Source organism: Phyllostomus discolor, chromosome 4, assembly GCF_004126475.2.
Source record: "Phyllostomus discolor isolate MPI-MPIP mPhyDis1 chromosome 4, mPhyDis1.pri.v3, whole genome shotgun sequence".
In the NCBI taxonomy this organism is placed as follows: domain Eukaryota; kingdom Metazoa; phylum Chordata; class Mammalia; order Chiroptera; family Phyllostomidae; genus Phyllostomus; species Phyllostomus discolor.
The window spans coordinates 44,606,141-44,623,770 of NC_040906.2; the positions used below are offsets into that span (position 1 = coordinate 44,606,141).

The following is a 17,630-nucleotide window of genomic DNA, read 5'->3' on the forward strand; positions in this document are numbered from 1 at the left end:
GCACCCTCGCTCAACTTTTCCCTGCAACCCACTCAGTGCTGGAAATAGATCAATAGACTGCTCTGTCAGACTTATGCAAGGCTCCCAGGCTCCCAAGCCTCTCTCAGGCTGATGTTCAGAGTGGGAGTTTACCCAAGGGGTTAGAGTTGAGGTTTCACAGGGTCTGTCTGCACATAAAGAAACTCTGTGGAGTAGAAATGTTAAGAAAACAAAGCAGATTCTGGACTGTAAGTCTTTGGGTTCTCCTTTTCCTGAGTCACTTGTCAGGTGCACTCCCCTACTCATATCCCCACCCCACCCCCAACCCAGCTCTGCCCCACAGTCAGCACCAGTTTTGTCCTACACGCAGTTTTGGAAGGGAACACCATTTAAATAGTTTTTGATTCAGAACCATGTCAGTGATTCTGAATCACTGACTATAGGTCCTTCTCTGACTTTAGTGACTCAGCCTTGCAGCGACTACCTTCCTGCCACTGACTCTCAGCCTCCCAACCTCCACCGCGAGTCCCTGTCCCAGGTCTCCCTGAGTTTCCCATCTGGCCATTGACAAGGTGGTCCCTCCCAAGTCTTGCCTGACCTGCCTCAGCCTCTTAATTTTGGGCTGCTTCTTCCTGTTTCTCAACTCTGTTGCATATCACCATTGCAGAGGAAGGCTTTTTTTTTTTTTGGTACTTTTCCCAGTTTTATTAAGATATAATTGACAAACATCACTGTATAAGTTTAAGGTATAAAGCATGATGGTTTGATTTATATGTGTTGTAAAATAATTACGGCAATAGGTGTAGTTAGCATCCTTTTTTATTATTATGACAAAAAGTCCAGCCATTGTTAATATAACAAGAATGGTGTGTGCAACATTATGTAACCTGGCAGCAAAAGGAGCGTGGACTGGAATGTGTATGCATGAACAATGACGACTCTACTGTACTAGTCAATGGGAGCAATAGATGCCTCTGAGTGAGCACGTGTACTGTGTACTGTCACATTCAAAATAACTGAGTGAGTAGAGCAATGAATCCACATCAAATTTTTCATTCAGCTTGATCCTGCCTCTACAGAAATTATCCAAATGATTCAGAGGGAATTCAGGGATGATGAAATGAGAGCAGCACAAATAAAAGTGTGGCACAAATGCTTCAAAGATGGTCAAGAGTTTATTGAAAGTGATCCACGCTCTGGAAGCCCTGCAATGAGCAGAACACCTGAGAATGTTGAACGTGTACGGGCTGCAATCCACAAATATCAGCAATAGACTGCGAGAACTAGAAGCTGATCTGGGGATTCCAAAAACTACTGTGCCTGAGATTTTGACCCAGGATCTTGGCATGAAACATGCCATGGCAAAAAGTGTGCTGCAGTTGCTAATGACTTGATTCAAACCACTACCAATGAGCCAGATTTCCTCAAATGTCATAACCAGAGATAAATTGTGGAAGTATGACTATAATCCAGAAATGAAGACCCAGTTTTCCCAATGAAGGTCTTCTGGTTCTCCACACCCAAAGAAGGCAGGGCAAAGTCGCAGCAAGATCAAGGCCACATTAACTGTGTTTTTGATTGGGAAGGTGTTGTCCAAATCAAGTACACCCCTCCAGACCAAACAATTAATAAGGAGTACTAGTGATTGGCAGCTTCATCATGACAACACGCCTGCTCATGCATCACATCTTGTGCAGAGTTTTTGTGCAAAACATCAAATCACCCAGGTGACTCAGCCCCCTACAGCCCAGATTTGGTGCCCTGCGACTTCTGGCTTTTCCCAAAACTAAAATCACCTTTGAAAGGGAAGAGATTTCAGACTGTTGATGAAATTCAGGAAAATATGGCCGGGCAACTGATGATGATTCCAACAAAGGATTTTGCAGTGTTTTGAACAGTGGAAGAGTTGCTGGGAGAACTGTGTGAGGTCCCAAGGTGCCTACTTTGTAAGGACTGAGGCGTCATTGTCCTGTGTACAATGTTTCTTGTATTGTGTATCGTCTCCTATAAATGTTTCTATTTTTCATATTACATAGCTCCATATGTACTGGACAGACCTCATATAATGTAAAATTTATATTTTAAACACTTCCAAGTATACAATTCAGTGGCATTAAATGCATTATTGTGCAACAGCCTCCACCATCTCTCTTCAGAACATTTTCATCTTCCAAAATTGAAACTCTACACCCTTTGCCACTTCCTTCCCTCCTCTGCCCAGCACCTGGAAACTACCCTTTGACTTTGCGTCTTTATGAATTTGACTATTGCAAGTACCTCATATAAGTGGAATTATACAACATTTGTTCTTTTGTGCCTGGTGTTCTTTCACTCAGCATAACATCCTCAGGATTCATCCATATTGTAGCATGTGTCAGAATTTTCTTCCTTTTTAAGGCTGAATTACATTCCATTCTATGTATATAGCCCATTTTGCTCATCCACTTTGCTTAACTTTGAGTTGTTTCCACCTTTTGGCTATTGTAAATAAACTTGCTGTGCACATGGACATACAGATATCTGTTCAAGATCCTTCTTTTTTATTATTTTGGGTATATACCTAAAAGTGGAATTGCTGCATCACAAGCTAATTCTATGTTATTGTTTTAAGAAGTGCCATACTGCTTTGCATTCCCACCAACAATGCACAAGGGTTCTGAATTTCTACACATCCTTACCAACACTTTTTCTGTTGTTGTCAGTTTATTTATTTATTTATCCATTTATTTATTTTTATAATAGCTATGCTAATGAGTATGAAGTGGTATCCAGGGGGTTAAAATGACCAAAGTTCATGGTTCAATACCAAAGACTATGATTTAATTGTTTGGAGGGGACATCTTGTCAATAATATTTTTTAAAAACTTCCCCAGGTGATGGTAATGTGAAGTCTGGGTTGATAACCTCTAATATATTCTTGGCGTACACTAGCTGACTTCTGCCCCATACTCCTAGGCTGCCTTCCAGGTATTACATGAAGAGACAGAAGTCTACAGAGACTTGCCAAATACACATGGCAGTAACTAACAAGGTCTGCCTGACTGCAAACCCTGTGCTCTGTCCTCCATCTCCTAATTGCGCCCTAAAGGGTGATTTTCACAGAGTGTCAGTGCAGTCTATTAGTACAGAACACACTAACTCCTTGGATCTGGTTCATGGGGTGCACTCATTTCCTGGGGCTATTTTAACAAATTGCCTTAAACTGGATGGCTTAAAATAATAGAACTTTAGTTTCTCACATTTCTAGAGACCAGAGTCTGAAATCAAGGCATCTATAGGGTTGATTCTTCTAGAGGCTCTGAGAATGGCTTCCATGTCTTTCTCTGGCTTCTGGTGACAGCTGCCAACCCTTGGCATTCCTTGACTTGTAGATGTATCATGCCGATATTTGCCCCCTCTTCATGGCCTTTCCCCCTGTATTTTTGTGTCTTTTCTCCTTTGCGCCTTGTAAGAACACTGGTCATTGAATGTAGAGCCTATCTGAATCCAGGATGATCTCATCAGGAGATCATTAGCTTTATTAAAGATCTGGAAAGACCCTTTTATCAAATAAGGTCATGTTCACAGGTAGGATCCTAGGGTTAGGATTGGACATATTTGGGGGGCACATAACAACTCACTACAAGAAGTTTTTTTTAGGTCTTCCAAATTGTAATCAGTTTCATTGGGAGTCAAGAGTTCAGCATAAACCCCATATGTTAGGAACCAGACTGGAACTGGACTTGCCCTGGGATCAGGGTATCAACACAAATCTTTGTGTTGGTCACATAAATCTTTGCCTCAGGCTAAAGATGATGCCTGACTTTTTTGTCCATCTGTAATGGGCTCTGGAGCAAACTCAAGCACTTATAATGGTTTTGAGACCGTCTTGGAGTCAACAAGGTAGTACAAAACCTTGACTCAAGATGCCACAGAAATGCGCTGACTAGAGCATACGTTCTGTGATCTCTCCCACCTTAAAAAGGATCTACTAGAGTACAGGGTGTTGAGGCCACTCTAGATTGGGGCAAAAAGTTCTAATCATTGGAATGAACTCAACAATAACAGTTAACACCTCCCTGGTAGAGCTCCAAGTTGACCATGCTTCCATGGTGTTCTTTCTCCCTGTCTCCTTGTTCTAACCTATCCTATCTAGCCTTCATTGTCCACACTGCCTCCTGATGACTTCAGGGCTTCTTGGAAAAGAAAAAACCGCAACAACAACAAAATAATCCTCCTTCTCATAGAGAGGGCCAGGGCTGCCTGACTTGTGGGGAGATGGGGAGGATCCTTACCAGGCGGTCTCACTCTTCAGTTAATTTATTGTCCTGTGCAATCAGAAAGGCCCATCCCCAATGGTCAATCTCTGGACCCAGTATAATCTGTGGGCAGCTTGCATTTGTCCCATAAATTGCATTTTGTCTCATAAATACCTCTACTGTGTGCCAGAATTAGGTCAGCCCCACTTCTCCAAATGTGCAGGCATCTGGGATGTTGGGTGTCAAATCCTGAACTAAATTCAGTTCTGGAGCATTTGATAAGGTGTCTAAAGTGAGAGCATTTTGTTTCTCAGCTTTGCAGAGAATTGCACACATGGCTCTCACTCTCATTCTCTTTAGTGTTTGGAATGATTTTATTACAGACTATGACTCCTTTATGAGAGAATACATCTGAGAATCCAAACGCAGTCTCCCAGTGGACTCAGCCATTTGTAAAACCGTCAGAGAATCTGCAGGCAGAGGTTTTAAGAGGTGAGAGGGGCAATTCATCAACTCTTCATGCATATTCTCCTGACTGCTGAGGAAATTAAATTTGTTTTCACCTACAGAAACCTTAGCATGCTTTTATTATATAAATCTAATATGTGTTTAATGCTAATCTGCGATCAATTCACCCATATGGTGAAAACCTACTCCTACATTTTTTCTTATGTGAAGTTCTGCCTTAGCACACCCATTAATCTAAATTCTGATTCTGTATCCTAGTGTTATTATGAATTTATAATTTTTCACATGGAGCTGCCAAGCTGGTCATTTTTATATTTTAATTTCTCCTTTTAGAATGCTTAGTTAATTATATGGAAACACTACAAGTTCAGGGGCAGGGTCATCTTTGCCTCCAAGGGCTTAGAGGAGTACCTGGTTTGTAGCAAGTGTCCTATAGCTATTGATTAAAGTGCACATATATGAGGTGGGTTTGTGCCTTATATACAACACAGAAATTTAATCTCCCCAAACACTTAATTTCATCTATTTCAGTAGTTCTATATGTGTGCTATTGTAAGTCCTCTCAAATCTCAATAGAGCGTTTTTGTTATACATTCACAAAACATGAATATAAAACTTGTAGTGTTACAGATGGTCAGTGGATACATGTAAATATGCCCTATCTCGTAAATAGATAATAAATGAAAATTAAAACTATGAGATAATTTTGTCTATCATTTTGGCATAAATGTACAAGTGTGATAACATTTTGAGCTGATGAGAGTAATGTCATACATCGTTAGAAGAAACTGAAATAGGTATATGAATTCAGGAGTGAATATGTTCTGTTTATTAAGAGAGCCATCCCAATATTAGGAATCTAGCCTACAAAATTAATTGCACACGTCTGCAAATAGACATGTGCAAAAGACTTTGCAATAACAAATTATTTGAAACAAGATCACTGCCATTTGTAGAGGAATGAATAAAGAAACAGTGGTTCATACAATGGAATATAATACAATGTTTAAAAAGAACAAGGTAGGCCCTGGATGGTGTGGCTCAGTAGATTAAGTAACGGCCTGCAGACCAAAGGGCTGCTGGTTTGATTCCCAGTCAGGGCACATGGCTGGGAATCAAACCGCTGGGAATCTTTTTCCCTCCTTTCCACGCTCTCTAAAAATAAATAAATAAAAGCTTTAAAAATATGCAACTGAAAAAATGAATGAATGAAAAGAACAAGGTAGATTTACCTAACCAGAAAGAACAGCCAGGGTATATTGCTATGTGAGAAAATGAATTATGAAGTAATATGTATATAGAACAGAACTTTCTTTATTAGAAAAAAGTCAGTGTTCATATATATGCATGCATTTGTGTGTGTAAGCGTATAGGTATAAAGAAGAAAAGTAGTGGAAAAACTAAATAGTACATTTATTTCTATTTTTGTTTTGTTAGAAATACTGTATGTCCCACTTTTCAATCTCAGTATGGGAGAAATAAAAATAATTCAGAGCACATGGCTAATTGGATATAGTGATCATTAGAAGATCTTGTATTTCTTATCATTTTAATATAAGCTTCTAGCCATTTACTCTTTAAATTATCTTTAGAATTGTTGAGAATAACCAGGAGTCTGGTACTTACACATTCATTAAGAAAGGGAGAAAAAATGAGTATTTTAGTGAGGGCTGCATAGATCACAACTTTGGAAAAAATATGTAAATAAAATCTCAAATAAGGCAGAGATAGAGGCATCAATAAGTTACAATTCAAAGATGGATTGACTCATTCATTCATTTAGTCTAGTGATTTTCAATTGGTGTGCTGCAAGAATTTTTAAAACATGCAATACCTGACTATTTAGTCAGGGGCACTGACCTATTTTATCTTAGATGATCAAATTAAAAAATGACAACAGCCAACACAATAATAGCCATCTGGTATGAACAAATCAAAATTATACCTATTTTTGTCAGATAGGCAAAAGATACATTTTTTGTGTGCTGTAGAATTTTAGTAATTAGTTCTTGTGTGCCAGAAGATGAAAAAGGTTGAAAATCACTGATTTAGTCAGTAATTTTTTATTTTGTATGTACTGCCCTTAGAACTGTTGTAGGTACCAGAGCTCAGATGACCAAAACTGGTACAATCCTGCTGTTAAGTATTTAACAAGTTCCTTTGAAGCATCTCCTGCTCTGGGCCCAAGGCATGCTGGGGAGAACAGATCAGGCAAAGGCCCTGCTCCTGGTGCAAGTTTTGATTGGGAAATAAATGTGTGCTATTTCAGATAGTAATATGACTTATGAAGAAAATAAAGCTAGGACAATGGTAGCAGTAACTGGAGTTAATTAAATTTATGTGGCTTCTTTAGATAGGATGATTGGGGAAGGGCTTTCTGGAAAGGGACATTTCCCCTGAGATCTGAATGTTGAAAAGGGCCTAGCCTAAGAAGATGGGAGAGAACATGCTAGGCAGGGGGAAAATGTGCAAGCCCTGAAATTGTTGTGGTCAGACACCATGGGCTGAATTATGACCGTATTTGACAATAGGGCCTCCAAAGAGGTAATTACGGTTAGTGAGGTTCTAAGGGTGAGGCCTTGATTCCCTAGGATGGGTGTCCTCAGAAATGCTCTCTCCATTTCCTGGCTATTAGGAGGACACGGTGAGAAGGTGGTCTTCTGTGAGCCAGGAAGAGAGCTCTCACCAGAAACTGAACTGGTCGGCACATTGACCTTGGACTTCTCAGGCTCCAGAGCTGTGAGAAAATAAAATTCTGTCATTTAAGCCCCCCAGTCAATGGTATCTTTTTATGGCAGCCCGACCTGACTAAGACATCAGGTTTAGGATATATTTCAACTAGAGTTTACAGGACTTCCTGACAGATGAAATGTGTACAGTAAGAGGGAAACAGATCAAAGATAACAGACATTTTGCTTGAATGGCAGGGGGAATGGTGATGCATTAATTGAAATGGGGAGATGGAGTGGAGCAGGGGAGGGAGCAAAGGAGAGGATGTAGGGGCTGGAATTTCATACACTTACTAATTTTATGACCTCTGCCAGTTAGACACTACACTGGAGTAGGACATGCAAGTTGGGGCTTAGGAAGGGGCATACCAAGTTGGGTGTCATCAGCATTGAGATTAGGTTTAAAGCTGTGGAACTGAGTGAGATGACAAGATGACCTAGCAAGCTATGTTGATAGGGAGCCAGGAGGCATTCCAACAGTGTGTGTGAGGGGAATGAAAGGCAACTAAGCTGGTGAAATTAGAAGAAGCTGGTGAGACTGGAAGAGAACCAGAAACCAAAATGGTCAAGTTGCTATCAACTGCTGCTAAAAGGTTGAGTGAGCTGAGAACAGAAGGTGGATTTGGAAGGTGGAGGTTATAGGGACTCAGGAAGACAGGGGTTTCAGTGGAGTAGTGGGCCACGAAAAGCCTGATTGCAATGACTGCGAATGGGAGATGAAGAAGTAGAGGTGAGTCTGACGAAATTTTGCTCCAGTAAGGAACGAGGCTGAACACAAAAACAGGTGCAGGTTTGAGAATTTTAAAAATTATTTTTATGATGGAAATTTTTTTCAGGGATTAATTGAAATTTATTTCTTAGATTATTTTATTGTTGTTCAATTACAGTTGTCTGCGTTTACTACCCACCACTCCCCCCACACCGACCCCAGCCAAACCCTCCTCCCTCCCTTGTTTCTGCCTCCCCCTTGGTTTGCCATGTGTCCTCATGATGGAAATGTTTAAACATATAATTAAATGGAGCTAAGAGTACAGTGGACCTCATATACCCATCAAGAGCTTTAAGAATTATCAGTTCTGTTCATCTGTCCTGCGATGCACACTCTTACTCCTGTATTATTTTGAAACAAACCCTAGATATTATTTCATCTGTAATATTTGAGAGTGTTATCTCAAAGAGATAAGGACTCTTTCTCTCTGAGACTGGCACTCTCTCCTCTCCCCACGAGAGTCCCAGCTTCCTGCATTCTTAGCCCAACTGCATGGCAGAGCAATTTGGAAGAGAGAGGATGAGTTTGTTTAACTTATGATGAAGCCTGAAATATGTCTTTTAATGACATTCAAGCAACAGACTATAAAAAGAGAAATTTAGGGCAAGAGCCTAAGGATGGAAGTGCATAGGAAAGAAAAAGTTCAATTAGGGAATAGCAGAGTACTGATAGAAAATCTTGCATTTTTGAAGTATTACTTAGAACCACCTCCCAGGGACTAAAAAGAGGAAACTTGTCCATTCTCCTATTTCTTCCTATTGGCACCCAATGCTCTCAGGTCCCAGGATCCTGAAATTGATCTACTCATTAGCAGTGCTTGTGTGCTACAGGTCACCCACATTAGAGTTAAAAAAGTATCATTTTGTGGAAGTTGGCCAAAATGATTTGTATGGAAAGTTTTTGTTCCATTTTTTTAGTAATCAATTTTCAAACTATCTTTGGAACCAAATGCAATCATAAATTGCAATTATACATATGAGCTGTTTATAGAAGGTTGATTTTTCCAAGTGCAAATCAGGATCTAATCACTTAGTCTGCAGAAGTATTCACACTAGGACTCCTTTCAAACCGGAACTCACTTCTTCAGTAGTGAGTACTGCTCTGTCAGACCAGTAACTACTTGACAGAGACTGGAAGGGTGGGTTAAGCCATCTAATGCACAAAAGTTGGAAATTGTTAGAGAAAGATGCATGAGAAATGAATATTAAATAAAGTATAGGGAGATAGCAAAATAGAATTGATTTGTTGATCTCTATGTCTTAGGAACAAATCTCTTTGTGACAGTGAGACAGAGCCTTAACTGCTGCCCACAGGTATGGTAGAGTTTTGTTGTAGTTGTTACTGGGAGTAATTGAATATTTTCCTCTTGTAACATGAAATACCAATATTTTCTCATTCCATTTTGTATAGATTTATCTGCATACTATTTTACACACTTAATAGAAATGCTTATATATCATCTGCATGCTGCTAGTGAAAGTGCTGCCACTTCACACTTATCCATAGAGTTATTAAGATTTCATGAACATCCATTCTTGATAAATCTTAGTGATAGTGTAAAACAGGATGGTGAAGTAGGGCAATTATCCAGGTAATCTGGGGAAATTCAGAGTTGCTTCACTTGAAAATTCTAGATATTTTTTAAGTGTTCCTCTAGAATTTAATGAATATTTGTGCCACTGAGTGATTTGAGTTGGGTAGGATTTTAGAAATCCTGTCCACAGAGAGCTTTTATTCTAAGCTGGCACCCAAATCACATATATTAAAGGAAACATTTCTCATTTTACACAACTCCTTGGCTAAAGGTTGAAAGCCAATAAATACTTCATAATGCTTATACAATTCAACTCAATGATTTTAAGGTCTTATCAACTGTTCTAGATGCTGAGATTACTAAATCTCTAGTCTCAAGAGGTTTACAATCTAGTGAGGAACACTAAAATCACCCGTTATAACTTATATTCTCTAAAAGCAATAACAAAACAAAATTCTATAGGTATAAAGCAAGTAGAGTCATTTTTTTTCTGAGAAGTCTTTGTGGAAAATGTGGCTTTTAGGCTGACCTTAAAGGATGAGGAAGTTTTCAATAGGCAAAGATGATGAATGGTTTTCTGAAGGAAATGTATGGAAAGAGCAAAACATAAGATATCTTTAAAGATGGAGAAATGTTCCATGGGACTAAAGCTTAGTCTATGGTAATTTGGTGTGGTATTTGGAAATATGGTCCAAGACCAGAATTATAGTTTGGCAAAATAAAACAAAAGACTAAACTTTTCCTGATTGGCAATAAGTTTGTAAGCAGTTTTTGAGCATTGATTGTTCTGTTTAAGTGAAAGTAACTAACTCTTATGCCAATTTGTAAGATTGGAAGGGGCAGAATCTGGAGTGTTGAAGATTAAATAGAAGGCTCTTGCATTTGACTAATGAGGAGAAAATGAGGCTCTAAATTAGTGTAGGAGCAATGGGGATGGAGAGAGGGGGTGGTTTCTAGATTTACCAGGGTAGGATTATGATAACCTAGTGACAGACTGAGTCACATGGGAGTAGAGGTGATGCAGAAGCCTCCTACATTTATGCTGAGGAAGAGAGAGAGAGAAAAATATTAAGAAGCAGTAAGTTTGGAGAACTACACAATATCTCAGAAACCAAATGAGGAAAGGATTTCAAGAAGGAGGTCAACAAAAATAAATGATTCAAAGAAACACAGTAAAAGGAGGACAAAGAGGAAATGTGTAGAATTAACAATACAAAGTTGCTGTTAGTTTTTAACAATGTGATGAGATTGAAAGCCAGATTGCCATGGGTTGGGGAGTAAATGAGAGGTGTGCCTTGATGGAAATACAAGTAGAGATTTATTTTTGAGAATTGGGATGAAATGTAAATGAGAGAATGTTATAACTCTTTGAGGAGAATAAGGTGGAAAGAAAGTTTTATTAGCATAAAGAAAGTTGATTCAAGCAGAAAAGGAAGAGACCAGGTAGTAGTCTGTTGCTTTGGTGACCCCAGTGAGCTCTGTCTCCCACTATCATGTCCTTCTGAAGTTCCTTCCTCTTGAATTTGAAATTACTCTGTGACCAGTAGAATGTAATGTTTTAATCAAAGACACTAAGAAGGCCTGGCATCGTCTGATTTTGTACTCCATAGGAGCCAACCACCATCAAAGAGATCTAAAGCTGACAACACCAACCTTCTGGAGTTGAAATCCAAGCTCTTTTACATGGAAGTACCACAAAATAAGAGAGAGAGAGAGAGAGAGAGAGAGAGAGAGAGAGATCCAGTCAGCTCCCAGGTGTTCTAGGCCTACCAGCTATGGCACCAAACATGAGTGAAGCAACTGTGGGCTTTCCAGCCCCAGAAGACACACTTGGATCACTGAGCGGACCACCTCTGAGGAGCCCTCCTGTGCCCAAATTGCAGAATTGTAAGCAAATATTGACAATTGTAGTCTTTTTTAAGTGTTTTATTGTAGTTCAATTACATTTGTCTGCATTTATCCCCCACCACTCCTCCCAAACCCCAGCCAAACCCACTTCCCTCTCTTGCTTCCACTCCCACCTTGGTTTTGTCCATGTGTCCTTTATAGTAGTTCCTGAAAACCCTTCCCCCCATTATCCCCTCCACCTCCCCTCTGGATACTGTCAGATTGTTCTTAATTTCAATGTCTCTGGTTATATTTTGCTTGCTTGTTTTTTGTTGTTGATTAGGTTCCTGTTAAAGGTGAGATCATATGGTATTTGTCCCTTACCACCTGGCTTATTTCACTTAGCATAATGCTCTCCAGTTCCATCTATGCTGTCACAAAGGGTAGGAGCTCCTTCTTTCTCTCTGCTGCATAGTGTTCCATTGTGTAAATGTACCACAGGTTTTTGATCCACTCATTTACTGATGGACACTTAGATTGCTTCTAGTACTTGGCTATTGTAAATTGTGCTGCTATGAACATTGGGGTACACAGCGTCTTAGGATTGGTGTTTCAGGATTCTTAGGGTATAATCCCAGCAGTGGAATTGCTGGGTCAAAAGGCAGTTCCATTTTTAGTTTTCTAGGAAATTCCATACTGTTTTTCACAGTGGCTATACCAGTCTGCATTCCCACCAATAGTGCACTAGAGTTCCCTTTTCTCCACAACCTCTCCAACACTTGTTTGTTGAATTATTTATGATGGCCATTCTGACTGGTGTGAAGTAGTGTATCATTGTGGTTTTAATTTGAATCTCTTTGATCACTAGTGATGCTGAGCATCTTTTCATATGCCTCTGGGCCCTCTGTATGTCCCTGGAGAAGGGTCTGTTCAAGTCTTTTGCCCATGTTTTTTATTGGGTTGTTTGCCTTCTGGAGTGGAGTTGTACGAGTTCTTTATATATTTTGGAGATCAAACCCTTGTCCAAGGTGTCATTGACAAATATGTTTTCCCATATAGTTGGTTCTCTTTTTATTTTAATGCTGTTTTCTTTAGCCATGCAGAAGCTTTTTAATTTGATGAGGTCTCGTTTGTTTATTCTTTCCTTTATGTCCCTTGTTTTAGAGGACACATCAGTGAAGAATTGCTGCATGGAATGTCTGAGATTTTCCTGTCAATGTTTCCTGCCAAAGCCCTCTAGGACTTTTATGGTCTCACAACTTATATTTAAGTCTTTTATCCACCTTGAATTTACTTTTGTGTATGGTATAAGTTGGTGATCCAGTTTCATTTTTTTGCATGTAGCTCTCCAGATCTCCCAACATCATTTGTTGAAGAGGCTATTTTTACTCCATTTTGTGCTTCTTCCCCCTTTGTCAAATATTAATTGACCATAGAGACTTGGGTTTATTTCTGGGCTCTCTGTTCTGTTCCATTGGTTTATGTGTCTGTTCTTATGCCAGTACCAGATTGTTTTGAGTACAGTTGCCTTGTAATATAGTTTGATAACAGGTAAAAATACGGAACGCTTCACAAATTTGCTTATCATCCTTGCTTAGGGGCCATGCTAATCTCTATATCGTTCCAATTTTAGTATATGTGCCACCAAAGTGAGCACTGACTATTGTAGTCTTAAGTCACTAAAGCTTTTGAGTGCTTTTTATGCAGCAATAGGTGTATGTGTGTATATATATATGTATATATAATTATATATATTATTTATATATATATAAAATTTTAAAAAATGATGTTGGAGAGTTTTAATAAATGGAATAAAGCCCCAAAGAAGATAAGGGGAGATAGAATCAAGAGGAAGGACTGGTCCTGGACGTGAGTAAGGACACTGCTTCTTTTGAGGCATGAGAAAAAGGAGGAAAGGGTGAGTAAAAATTAATGCCAGATATGGATGGGAAGGAAATTGGACCAATTCAGGTTAGACAGTGAGATGCTCTGTTGAGAATGAGGGCTGCACAAAGGAGCTGAGAGCTAAAGAGGGAGAGAAAAACTTTTGATAATGAATGAGATAGGGATTCATCCTGGGAGGGGTAAATAAATGGCAGAGGGCCTGGATGAGTGTGGTAGTCATGAATGTGTAGTGAGGCTGACAGCTCTGTGATTTTTTGCACCCACTCTTACTAAGGTTGGCTTCTGTTGGCAATCAAAACTTACTGTTTATGTGGGTAAACAGTCATCCCTATTTAGTTTAAGAGGTTTGGACTCCAGTTATATCAACAAGCAGAAAAAAAGTAACCCAACTGAAATTTTGCGTGTTTCAGAGTCTTTCAGAAGCCTGCCCATTTTTATAAAAGAATCCACCAACCTGCTGCTTGCCCATTTGCAACACTGGAAATGATTTCCATTAGCAGTTGCCAAATCATATACCTGAGATTACAGACAATGCTATTTATACTAAAGAAATTGAGTACACATCTATTTTAGCTTCCTGTCCCATTTTCCTCTTTCATCCATTTGGGCTTCTGTCCCATATGTTGTCCTCCACACTCTGTCTTAAACTGCTGTCTAGTTACAGCCCAAAAAAGCTTCTGTTCCAAATGGGACTTTATTTCAGAGGGGGCTGTACTTTGAATCTATTACTGTGAAGCTTAATTAGTCAATTCTTAAAAGCTCCCTTTGATGGCAAAATGAAAAAGTTAGTTTTTATTTTTTCCCCTCACCTGAGGATATGCTTTTATTGATTTTAGACAGATAGAGGAAGGGGCAGAGAAACATCGATGTGAGAGAGCAATATTGCTTCGTTGCCTCCTGTATGCTCACCGACTGGGAATCAAACCTGCAACCTAGGTAGGTACCAAGGATCAAACCTGTGACTTTTTGGTGTATGGGATTATGCTCCAACCAGCTGAACAACCCAGCCAGGGCAGAAAAAAGTTAGTTTCTATAGCCCTGAATAGAACAGAGTGACTCTTATTTATAGCTTCTTATATGAAAGGTAAACAACTGGAGGGGTTTGCAACGTGACTAACTTTGGAAAGCCAGAGTTAAACAATCCAATGACTTTGAGACACTAAGGGGAGTTTATAACATGCCCATATCACTACTGAGAGTATCATTGCTTTCATCTCATTTCTTGCCTTGTCTTGACATCCAGGGCTCCTTGCTCCCTGACTTCTCATTTTCCTGATCCTCAAGTTTATGGTTGGCTTGATGACTGGCTTTGAACCTTTGATCCTCCTTGTTTTTGTGCCAAGACTTAATTGTGTTGTTTTTCTAAGGTCTGTCTTCTCAGTCTGAGTCTGCAACACATTTCAATCAATGGTCTGGAGTTGACACACCTTCCACCAACTAGGATGGGGTCCCACAATAAGGAAAGAACTTGCAAAGGTGCACTATCCATTGACCTGTGCCATGCAATGTCTAGTGTTATGGCTGAAAAGAGAGGGTGCCCACTGGCAGTCAGGTAATTCTAAAAACTACTAATTACCTTTGTTCACCAGGAAGTTCCAGCAGGCCCTTTGAAACGTATTAGGATGGTATGGATTGTCATGTCAGGGGTGATGAATTTGGTCCCAGCTGCATTCAATGCAAAGATCTGAGTTAGAACTGGAATTCATTACTGGTTATTTCAGTCATTACCTAGGAACTGATTTAGGGCCACTTTATGTTTAGACCTATGTGCTGGAAGTTAACACCCATTAGGACAGACAGACTCACTACCAAGTTAAGTGAATATTAGGCTGAAGAAAGTCAAGGTTATATATCATGGTATGTACCACAGATAAGTAAGCTAAGCACTTCAACGGAAACAAGCACACTTTTGTCATCCCAAACTACATGCTAAGTAGATTAGGGAGGAAAAATAGAATCAAACAAATTTATGGCTTAGAAACTGAATTCGCATCAGCATACCTGGGGAAATTCAAGCCAGACTTGTGATATGCTGCAAACCAAATTTCCTAAAGGCCTGGGGGACTTTGGCATGTAGTATTGAGCAGTTAAATTCTAGAGCTATTTCATTTGTGCCAGCTACTTACCATCACTAACATCAAACTTGTACTGCAGTTTTCCTGCTGAGAATGAACTTTTCTTGGCCTGAAAATGTGCAGAGGGTAAATGGCGAGAAGAGATCCAAATTGTTGGGCAGAAAACTAGAGAAAAACTTTCATAGGAAGAGGCTTGAGCATAAAGAACTCCACACAGACATCTGCAGAAAAAATTCCAGGGAAGAAATAGCTGTTACCTAATTTGAAACAAGACTAAGCAAACTCACTTCACATGCAGCCTTCCAAAACAGTATTTAGGAACAAATATGGCCCAGAGATCATATAGTGAGGAGTGATGATCCTACACAGCAACATAGCGACAGGTGATTCCTGTTACCTGGTATAAAAAGACAACTTTTAATACAATGCTTGCAGAGGATGCTCTTAAGTGCCACCTAGATGCTCACTCTAGTGCTGAGGTGTTCTCTCCTTCACCTGCCTGGGACATTGGCTGCTGTTGGCTCATAGCTGACTTCCTAAGCCTCTGCTAAAGAGAGCAGCCTTTCCCAAGGTCATGCCCTCTTCTGGGGCAGCCCACATCCAAAGACTCTTGGTTGTGGGGTACATAGTCCTGGCCCCCTTGTCTGGATTTGGGACAACTCTGAAGGACCATCCAGTTTCATTGCTCCCCTGTAGGACTGTGGGAGGCCTCTGTTACATCTGCTTCACATTCCTTCTGGAAGTGCCCTACTATCCTTCTTTCCTTATTCTGTAAACAGGTGTTGTTCCTGAGAGCTTTCCTCAGTAAGCCTCTTGCAAGCCAATCTCTGTTTCAGAGTCTCTTTATCCAGGAACCCAATATTAATGCCGTGTTAGTATCAGATTTGCAAGTATATCAACATATGCTTGTTCCACCCTTACTTTCCCTGTTCCTCTAAAGAAAAGTCTGACTTTGCCTGTTTCATTTCTTGCCCTCCAACCTCCTCTAAGCAGCCTACTGTTTTTGCAGAATCTTAATTAAAGGCAAAAGGTGGTGGGGAGGATTAGAGTGCTGATGAGAAGAGGTACAAGAGAAGCTATGGCAAATAATGAATGTATTTCAGATGGAAAGGGGTTTTTGAGAAATATCATTGTGCCCTACATGGCCTCTTCGAGCAATATAAACAGAGAACTTGAATTGTTGGGAAATCCCCTTTTGTGACTTGACTGCCATTCCACTGGGATTGACATGGATTACATGGGTCACAATATGTAAGTTTTACACTTGCATATAGGCAACCTCATCTTTGGATGTCAGTGATTATACCAGCAAAATCATATATTTTAGGGATGGCACATTGTTTTACTACAGTACAATTCATATTCTTTGAATTGTATGAATTTAAGTCAACAAAAATAGATTTATAGAGTCCAAGGCTTTAAGCAAAAGTATTTGTGATAATATAAAAATAATTAAACTATCATTTCAGCCTTCATTGTGAGAGACATCTCAACAAATAATCATTAAAACATTCTTCAAACACATCTACAACTGTCAGCCATGTCCATATGGGATCTCAGGACAGTCTACTCTAATGGTAGAATGGTCTGTGGAAATGTATGGGCAGGGAGGATGAGACAGTCCTGCAGTAAGCATTTTAGCCATTCTGTAAGGTTCAGTGTTTATTCTAATGCCCAATGGCAAGAGCACATAGTAGAATTGATGAGGAATCTAGTCAGGCTTGAGAACGTGAAGAACTTTTACAGACGTGATAAGCAGAGGTCCTTCTCCTGCTAGGTTCTCTCCGCCCAGGGACTACATCCTAATTAGACTCTCTGGAAGTGACCTTCGGGTGGTTGTGAATCACAGCATCCTGAGTTACAAGATGGATCTTCATTTTTCTTTCTTTCAATTAAGAAGAATTGTTAGGTATTTTTTCTCAAGGGTAAAAATTTCTCAAGAATAAGCCTTCAAAATACAAATAAGCATTTTTAATGGTAAACCTAAGACAAATTTTCCAAACATAATATTTCCTGTGGGGTACAGTTCAAAATCAGATGTACTTACATTTTAAATACCAAAATGCTTCAATTGATCATCCTTAGGCTAAGTGTTTCAAGGCTTAC

At 39.6% G+C, this 17,630-nt stretch overlaps 1 non-coding gene across 1 annotated transcript; it reads right to left on the reverse strand.

Moving 5' to 3' along the window:
• Positions 1 to 13,097: 13,097 nt before the first annotated feature.
• On the reverse strand, positions 13,098 to 13,201 carry LOC114495774. Its single transcript, XR_003684450.1, has one exon. It is a non-coding gene; the product is annotated as a U6 spliceosomal RNA (small nuclear RNA).
• Positions 13,202 to 17,630: the final 4,429 nt, after the last annotated feature.